Below are 8,697 nucleotides of genomic sequence, written 5' to 3' on the forward strand. Positions count from 1 at the left end.
AGTACCAGCCATTTTAATGCCTGTGCGCCCAAATACAAACACTAGACTGTGCAAATAGCTGTTTCGCGCCAGATTTGCGGCGATCTCCTGTCCACACGCTCCAACTTGTCTGCGCAGATGTGGTTTGAACCCACAGATTTGAGAGGTTTCGCTCAAACCTCCAACTCCAACTTCCAGGTTTGCACACACCTCAGGTTGGTGCAAATCTTCTGTCCACACGCAACGATCTGTCTGCGCAGATGTGATGTGCGCCGACATTTGCGCAGACAGATCGTTGCGTGTGGACGGGCCTTTAAAATAAACGTGGGTAGATATTTTTTACGCTGCATAAAGGATGGTTTCAATGGCCCTCAGACGTTCAATCATATTTTCAGTCTGAGGGACCGTACTGTCATCCACACTGCAACGATATGTTGCGCAAAGACAGCGCATATTACTTACACGTCTATACATCGTTGTGAGTGAGGAGAGGATTTGCATTTCCCACACAAATAGGATATGCGCAAAACTGGAAACGGTGGGCTTGTATATACTACTCGGAAACAAGTCCAACGAAATGGAAAAAAAAATCATAATTAAAGGGCATAATGTTGACAGCAGTTAGCTTGTTGTATTGAGATTTCTTTCTTTCTTTTAGTGGCTTCATTTTCTGTTTTAGTGGTGTGAGTGCGCCAGATATTTATCTCTATTCTGTGTGCAGCCGTGTTCCATGACATTATAAAATTGTACCTTTGTCTTTTTGATTTGTGGTTACGGTTACGGTGAAACTTTTGGCTGCAATAAAGAAAGGTGCAATAAGTTATTTTTTCTCCAATGTACTGTATTTCGTTCTGTGTTTTTCTGTCAAACATAATTAAAAACATCACATTATGGGTCCAGTCAAATGCATACATACGGTATCTGTTTCTGTTCTGTGAATTCACTGCTTTTGATTGGAGTTTCATTCACGTGAACCATGGCACTCAAGTTATGGGACTGTCGTATTCCGCTGATCTGTTGTGGAAAACTTCAGTTTTCATTTTGAACTGAGTATTATAAGTTTGACTTACATTCAGCCTACACGAAGACGGATAAATAGAAAATGTACAGTATCCAGAAATTTGACGGTAAAAATTTCAAACTGTGGAAATACCAGTTGCAAATTATTTTTCGTGCTGAGAAAGTGCTCGATATCGACAAGGCGAAATTGAAGCCAAATGAAGCTGGTGAGATTCAAAACGCTTGGGACGACTTAAATGCGAAGGCGATTCTCATTCTATATACTGCGATGGAAATGCAGTCTGATATGACGTGCACAATTGCAGCGGAAATATGGGACAGACCAAAGACTATTCATGAACAGTGATCTGCAGTTGTTAAAATGGCCTTGAAGGAGAAATTTTTTTATTACAGAATGTCGCCAACAGACACAAGCTCACGGCACGTCAGTCAAGTTGAGTACTTTTTGCGAGCATTAGCTGATACTGGGGAACCTGTTACAGAAGTTGAGAAAATGGCTAAAATTTTGGGAAATCTGCCAGTAAAGTTTGCAATATTTTCAACTTCCTCGGACTCGTGTGCTGAAGATCAGCAAAGGTTCTATAATTTGCCTTTAAGGTTACTGAAAGTAGAACAAAAACTTTTACCATGCGAGGAAAACCCAACAGTGTTTGCAGCAGATAATGTGGGAAAAACACGCAAGTTCAGCTCAAATACCGGTAACAACAGTGCGTCTAACACGGTTATTAGAAAAAAACGTTGAATATTGTTACTGTCACAAAAAGAGACATTTTAAATCTGAGTACATAAAACGTTTAGCAATACTTAATACGAAAACTGATACGTCTGGGCACAAAGCTTTGAGTGCAGAACATGGGTATATTTTGGCTCCAGGTTGCGAAAACATTTGGTTAGCTGAGAGTGCTGCATCAAAATATATGACATCACACAAAGAGTGGTTCAACACATTTAACACAATTCAGTCGGATGACTCATCTGTTCAAACTGGAGACAACTCGATCGTCAGTGCAGATGGCATTGGATAAATTGAAGTACTGTCATTAGTTGAGGGCAAATGGCCACCTTGCACTTTGGGAAATACATTATATACTCTTAAGCTGAAGAAAAATTTATTTTCAGCAGGAGCAGTCTCATAAAGAGGAATGAAAGCTATTTTTGACAACAAGAGAATAGAAATTCGCTGTTCAAGGTCTAATTGTAGCAGGAATTAAGATGGACAATCAGTGTTATCAAATGTTGTTTAAATGTCCAGATGTCCTTGAGGCAAATCCTGCTTCCCTGAATTCCACCCACGAGCTGCTATGCGAGACTTTGGTACATTAATTTCAGTGGTCGCAAGTATATGACTGATCTGAACTTAATATATAGTTTCAATATGAAGAAAATTAAAAATCTTCATTGTGAACCGTGTCAGAATGTCAAGAGGAAAAGAAAATCTTTTTATCCAAATTTGCAATCAAGGTCGAAACTTCCTGGCGAATTTATTTACTTAGATTTGAGTGGATGGATGAGAAAATCGTCTCTTGGAGGTGCATATTTCTATATAGTTTTCAAGGATGACTGCACTTCATACATGTCCCTGTATTTTCTTAAAAGCAACCACGATATTTTCCCTGCGTTTTTGGAATTTCATAGCTTATTGAAAGACAAACTGGAAACAAAATCAAAGTTCTGAGAAGTGACAAGGGAATCGAATTCATAAACAAGCAATTTGAAGATTATTTCAAGCAAAATGTTGTAATATATGAGAAAACAAGTCAATATACACCACAGCAGAAGGGCCAAATTGAACGAGAAAACAGGTACATTGCTGAGTGGGCACACACACTAAGTTATTAAGCATTGACTTGCCTCATAAACTGTGGGCAGAGGCAGTGAACTGTGCTTCATATATCTTAAACCACTGACCATGTAAAGAAAACGACAATGTCACACTGTATAAAAATGGTTTGTAAAACCTCCTTCTTAATAACACATAGGGGAGTTTGGATCAGCAGCCTATGTACATATTCCTTATAAATTTATATCAAAATGGGATACCAAATCAAAGAGATTGATCATGGTTGCCTATGATGGGTATAGTACCAATTATTGATTCTACAATCCTAACTCAAAGAAAATTACAATCTCCTTTAATGTCTCTTACAATGATGAACAAACCCATAGCTTAAATATAGAACAAAGTTATACTGAATTTTACCTGGGAGACTATGCTCCAGAAGAAGTTGAACAGGATGGTACTGGTGAACAAATGAAAGAAAAACAAAAAGATGTTTGAGAGGAATCTGAAGAGGATGCTACTGATGAACAACTGAAAGAAAAATCAAAGGATGAATCTGAGAGATCATTGTCATCTGCAAAGTACGTGCTTGTTTGTGAGACCAAGATATAGCTTGTTCTGTCATTATCTTTGAACATCAAACTTTTGAAGAAGCAATGGCAGCAAAAGAGCCATCAAAGTGCAAGCAAGCAATGGAAGAGGAAATGACATCCTTGAAGATGAAAAAACTAGAGATCTAGTACCATTACCACACAACAACAAGGCAGTTGGATGTAAGTGGGTCTATCATGTGAAGCAGAATTCTGAGGGAAAAACTGAACACTTTAAAGCTAGATTATGTGCAAAAGGTTATTCACAATGAGAAGGCACAGATTATGAAGACACATTCTCTCCTGTGGTCCGATATGATTCAATCAGGGTGTTATTAGCCATAGTAGCTTCACGAGATATGACACTTAGGCAGTTTGATGTTAAGACTGCATACCTGATTGGGAATTTGAAAGAAGAAGTTTACATGGGGCAAACAAAAGGTTTTGTTGTAGAAGGCTCAAATAATATTTGCAAACTGAAGAAGAGTCTGCATAGACTCAATCAATCACCATGTTGTTGTAATCAAAAATTTGTACAGTTTCTGACAATGTTTGGCTTTGTGCAACTGACTGCAAACAAATGTGTTTTCCGTGCTTTAACAGATGATACTGATGTTTACCTGGCACTTTAAATGGATGATGGCTTGCTTATTTGTAAGCCTACAGAAATACTGGAAAATGTTTTCACAGCACAGGGCTCAATGTTTAAAATTACTATGGGCAATGGAAAACACTTCTGTCATTTGGAAATTAAACAAAGTCCGTCTGCAAAAGACATTTATACAGACCAGCAAAGATACATCAGTTGTTTACTTCAGAAGTTCAACATGTGTGATTCAGAACCGAACTCCACTGCTTTTCATGTTGTTGTAGGTAATGTCTTAGGGGACCAAAGTGCTGAGGTCATCAGTCCCTTTTTCATGTTGGAATCATGTTGCACATGAGCAGTCTCCTGCAAACCAACATGAGGTAAAGGAGATGGAAAGCAAATCTTATCTGCAGGCATTCAGCTGCTTAATGTCTCCAGCAACTGCCCCACAGCACGACATCATATTTGCTGTGAGAATGGTGAGTTAGTTTTTACATAATCCAGGTCTGAATCATAGGCATGCTGTTAAAAGGATTATAAAGTGCCTCTGCGGCAGTTAGTTTATTTGAAACGAAGTGTTTCATTCCGCACTGTTGGCTACATTCAACTTCGTTCAATTTCAAGTGCAAATTTTCATTTTCTGGAACGAATGACATTATATCATAATAAAGAACCAAATATGAGAATACAGTACTGGACCTCCAAGAAAATTGGATAACGAAAACCACATGAAAAGCTGAATATCAGGTACTTCAGAGAGCAATTAGAGCGGAATGAAGCATTTTAATATGGTTTATGAAATCCCGATGCTGCTGGAGTAGTCTCTGATGTCATGTTACTTTTATGACACTGTAAGATCTCTTAATGCTGTATACATACAAACACACATAAACATTGACTTGAAGCTAAGTAAGCAAATTTGGTCAGTAGTTCTGAACTAAATATTGTGTTTCAAATAGAATGACATCTGTAGCAGAATTTTACAAATCTGCCTTCTGTGAAAGTGTTTTTCCATCACAAGACACTTGCCTAGTACTTCCTCTAGGCCTGAAGTTATTTCTTAATTTGTGTTTACATCTTAAATTTATAGAATGGCATTCTATGCTAAATTGTAGACTGACAGCATACCGTGTTTTATCGTTTTAACTCCCCACATGGCTTTATATTTCATGCTAGAGTAGAATATAAACTGTCAGTTGTACAGTTTCTTTGCCTCACAGACAACCTTGTTAATTTTTTAAACATTTTTAAATAGTCATGAACTTTATTGTTCTTTATTCCGGTGTAAGCTACACAAGTAACTGTTTTTTTCCCAAGAAATTTGTATTCCATCCTACGAGCTTTTTGCAGTGTCATGTAGATGTAAACCTGATGGAAATGGTACATAACATTGCAGAGTACGAATTCAAAAAAAAAAAAAAATCTGTCAAAGTCACCCCAGAGCGAAATGTTATGGTACTTCGAGCTAATTTTGAAATGATATTTTGCCAAGAACTGCGTCCTTATTTGCATTCCTTATCTGGTATGATATGATAAAACAATTGCTGTATGTACACCTCTGTATGTCCTCTCAACAACATGCCGCAGGGCTGCACATGGTCACGTAATGCCCCACCTTGCACAAAATTCCACCAGAAATGCGACGAAATGCGTGTGAGTAGAGCAAGCACCAAGCCGGGTTGCCTACGTCATTTGCATTCGTTTATAGATCGACCAACGATAACATCGACGATCCAGGTGCCACCTACTAAAGCCGGATTCACACACGCAACGAAAGTATCGCCACAAGTCAAGTCATTCCGAAGTGGCGCTGTGAGCTACCGTACACACAGGACACCACAAATTCTTCGTAGTTTGCCTGTATCAGCTGCTTAAACGGCTGTACATATTAGTAAATAAGATGTTTTGGAAACATAATAAATGTAAAATATTACATACCAAAGTGTTTCTCGTCTCTTTTGTCCCGACTGCATGTTTTAAGAACCGGTCTGCAGCTTCAAACCAAGCAAGGCTGGGTTTATAAATACCGTCTGTAGACGCACCACTCTTAAGTGATTTCAGTACTTTTTTGTGTTCAATCATATAAGCATTTCGAATGCTTCGAATTTTTAACTTTGTTGTAGCTACATCAATTCCCGGTACATATTCACGCATACTGTTTACTATTTCAATTAATGCAGCATCTCTGAAATTTCTGTCTTCATATGTCGCTTTTGTGGTTCCAAAGGCATTCTCGTACTTGATACACCTCCAAGAAATAATTGTCGCTGTTGACCACTTTATCGACATATTAATAGCAAACGCACAAACAAAAGCATCATCTGCGAACGAATACACACTAGAAAGATTTGAATCCAGCCGTGAGGTAGCAATCGAATGACGTTATTCGATTGTGGAGAAGGAAAAATGGCGCAACAAAGTAGAACCAAGTTCAACTTTTTGTGCCGTGACAAAAGTTGCGCTTCTTAAATGGCGCCATCGAAAACTAGGAGTTCACACATGCAACTACAAAGCAACTGCAGTTCGCCATTCGCAGTGGCGATACTTTTGTTGCCTGTTTGAACCCGGCTTAACACCACCTTCATGCGTGTTTATTATGAAGGCTCTCCCAATAGTTAAAGTATTAAAGAAAATAGCAATAGAACGGGACGGATTGTAAATTTGACTGTATTATGCTCCAGTTTGCGAAAAAGCCGGACACTGTAAAGATCCGCTCAGACCCTGGACAAACAGATAAAAAGGAGGATATGTCCGGATTAATCTGGACTTCCGGTCACCCTATTTATCAGCATATGAAAAAGTTACACTTGTCCACACAGAAAATTGCATCTCAACAAAAGTGTCATTAGTAAGTATGTTTTACATTTGTTCCTCCGCTCGATTTAATTTTGGTTTAAAGAAACAGCTGTGAAAACATTAAAAGCGTGATTAACATGAAAGAAGCCATACAGTACCTTAATAGTTCATGTTTAGAAAACGAATTCTTAAGTATTGTTGTGTTCACAGGTACCCGAACTACATTTGAGTCACTCAGTATAGCAAGAATTCAAAATGCCCTTGTCAACAACGTGCAGAAATTGCTATTGCGTCTTTTGACTGTCTTCATCAGACAAGAGGTTATTTTCTAAGTGTTTCGATGAACTTAATTACGTAAGTGAGATCGTTCTTGCATCTGTGAAATTTCCCCCATTGAGCGTCTTTCATTACAGGAAATATTAGCAATACTACTCTGCCAATTACATTGTTTGTAATTAGTGACAGCAAAAATGTTGAATAATCCATGTGATTTTGCAGTTGCAGTTCCGACTCTGATTATTGGTTGCTGCACGTATCTATCCACATCAAGGGTCTGGAGGGAGAATCGTGAAGATACAAGACAGATCTTAGAGGATTTTCAGTTTAAAAGTGCCATAATTATGAAATAAGTGTGCAGAATGAGTGCTGTTGTGCTTTATTTACATAATGCATTTTCCGCAAAGGTAACATGTATTGAGCCTGTCTCATTTATATTTGTTAAAATGTTTTTCTTAGCATGTGTATTGTGTTACACATACAGTATCTCCTTTTGTCATTCTGCACAAGACATTTATGTTTAATGACTCCTAAACATGTGCAGTATAAAACATATTTACTCATTCAGGATGTTAAAAATGAATGACTTATTTTGTAATTATATAATGTATGTAAAATGACGATATTAATTGCATGAAAAATGCTTTAAGATGGATCAATAAATAAACTGAACTGTGTTTAATTGAAGTTGTTATGCAATTTCAAAGGAATGATAAATAAATGTTAAATACAGCGAGTGAATAATCAAAATCTCATTTTCCCCATGTTAAGCGGCCCTATACTCGTAAATTTTCCGTTATTTAATTATTGGTAAAGACTTGTTGGAGAGTGACATGCCCCCCCCCCCCCCCTCCTTCACCATATTCTTGGTGTGGTGATGCTGACCTGTAACATAGGCCGAGGACTAGAGTATATGTTTTGAGGCTGTTGATATGAAAATGGGAAGTACAGATCTTCCACTTAAATCAAGACTAGTTTAAGTGCAGTACTTGAAGTTAACATAGAAAAAGCTTACTTCTGTAGGTGGTTGTAGTGTCAGCAAAAAGTCCTTGTGTGTGCAGTTGCCATGTAGAACACCAGGTGTAAAATTTTTCTCCAGGGTCCTGAACTGTGGCGGAACAAAAATGAGGCATTAGCATGACTTAATAATATTGTTTTCATTTCATTACACTTATACAGATGTCTGAGTTCTACTGTGTTAACATTGCAAAATCATGTAGGCATGTGGAGTGTTAACCACAACTGTCATATCGGAAGCAGAATCAAACACATTTTTTAGGTTACTTGTCTCTATTTTCAGGAGAAAAAGGCAATGTTGCTTCTTACTGATGTAATGTATTCAGAGTCTGTGTTTGACCAACCATAACTGGTGCTGAATGTGCATGCCGTCATATAATATGCACACGTAGTACATCTACCTCGTGAGGCATAAGGTTCTTATAACGAATTACGAACGTCGGTCAACAATGACACAAGGCAAACAATGTTAACTGCGCACTTTAGTTGCTACATGCAATTTGCCACAGAAATCGCAGTTGGACTCGATAGCGAATCACAGAGAAAGAGCGTAGTACGAACTTTGGCCAACAGATAGCACTGCTAACTGCGCTTTTCAGTTGCTACTTACAACTTCTAGCCGCGAGTTGGTGCTGAAATCGCAGTTAATT

This window comes from Schistocerca gregaria, chromosome 11, assembly GCF_023897955.1.
Source record: "Schistocerca gregaria isolate iqSchGreg1 chromosome 11, iqSchGreg1.2, whole genome shotgun sequence".
Classification (NCBI taxonomy): domain Eukaryota; kingdom Metazoa; phylum Arthropoda; class Insecta; order Orthoptera; family Acrididae; genus Schistocerca; species Schistocerca gregaria.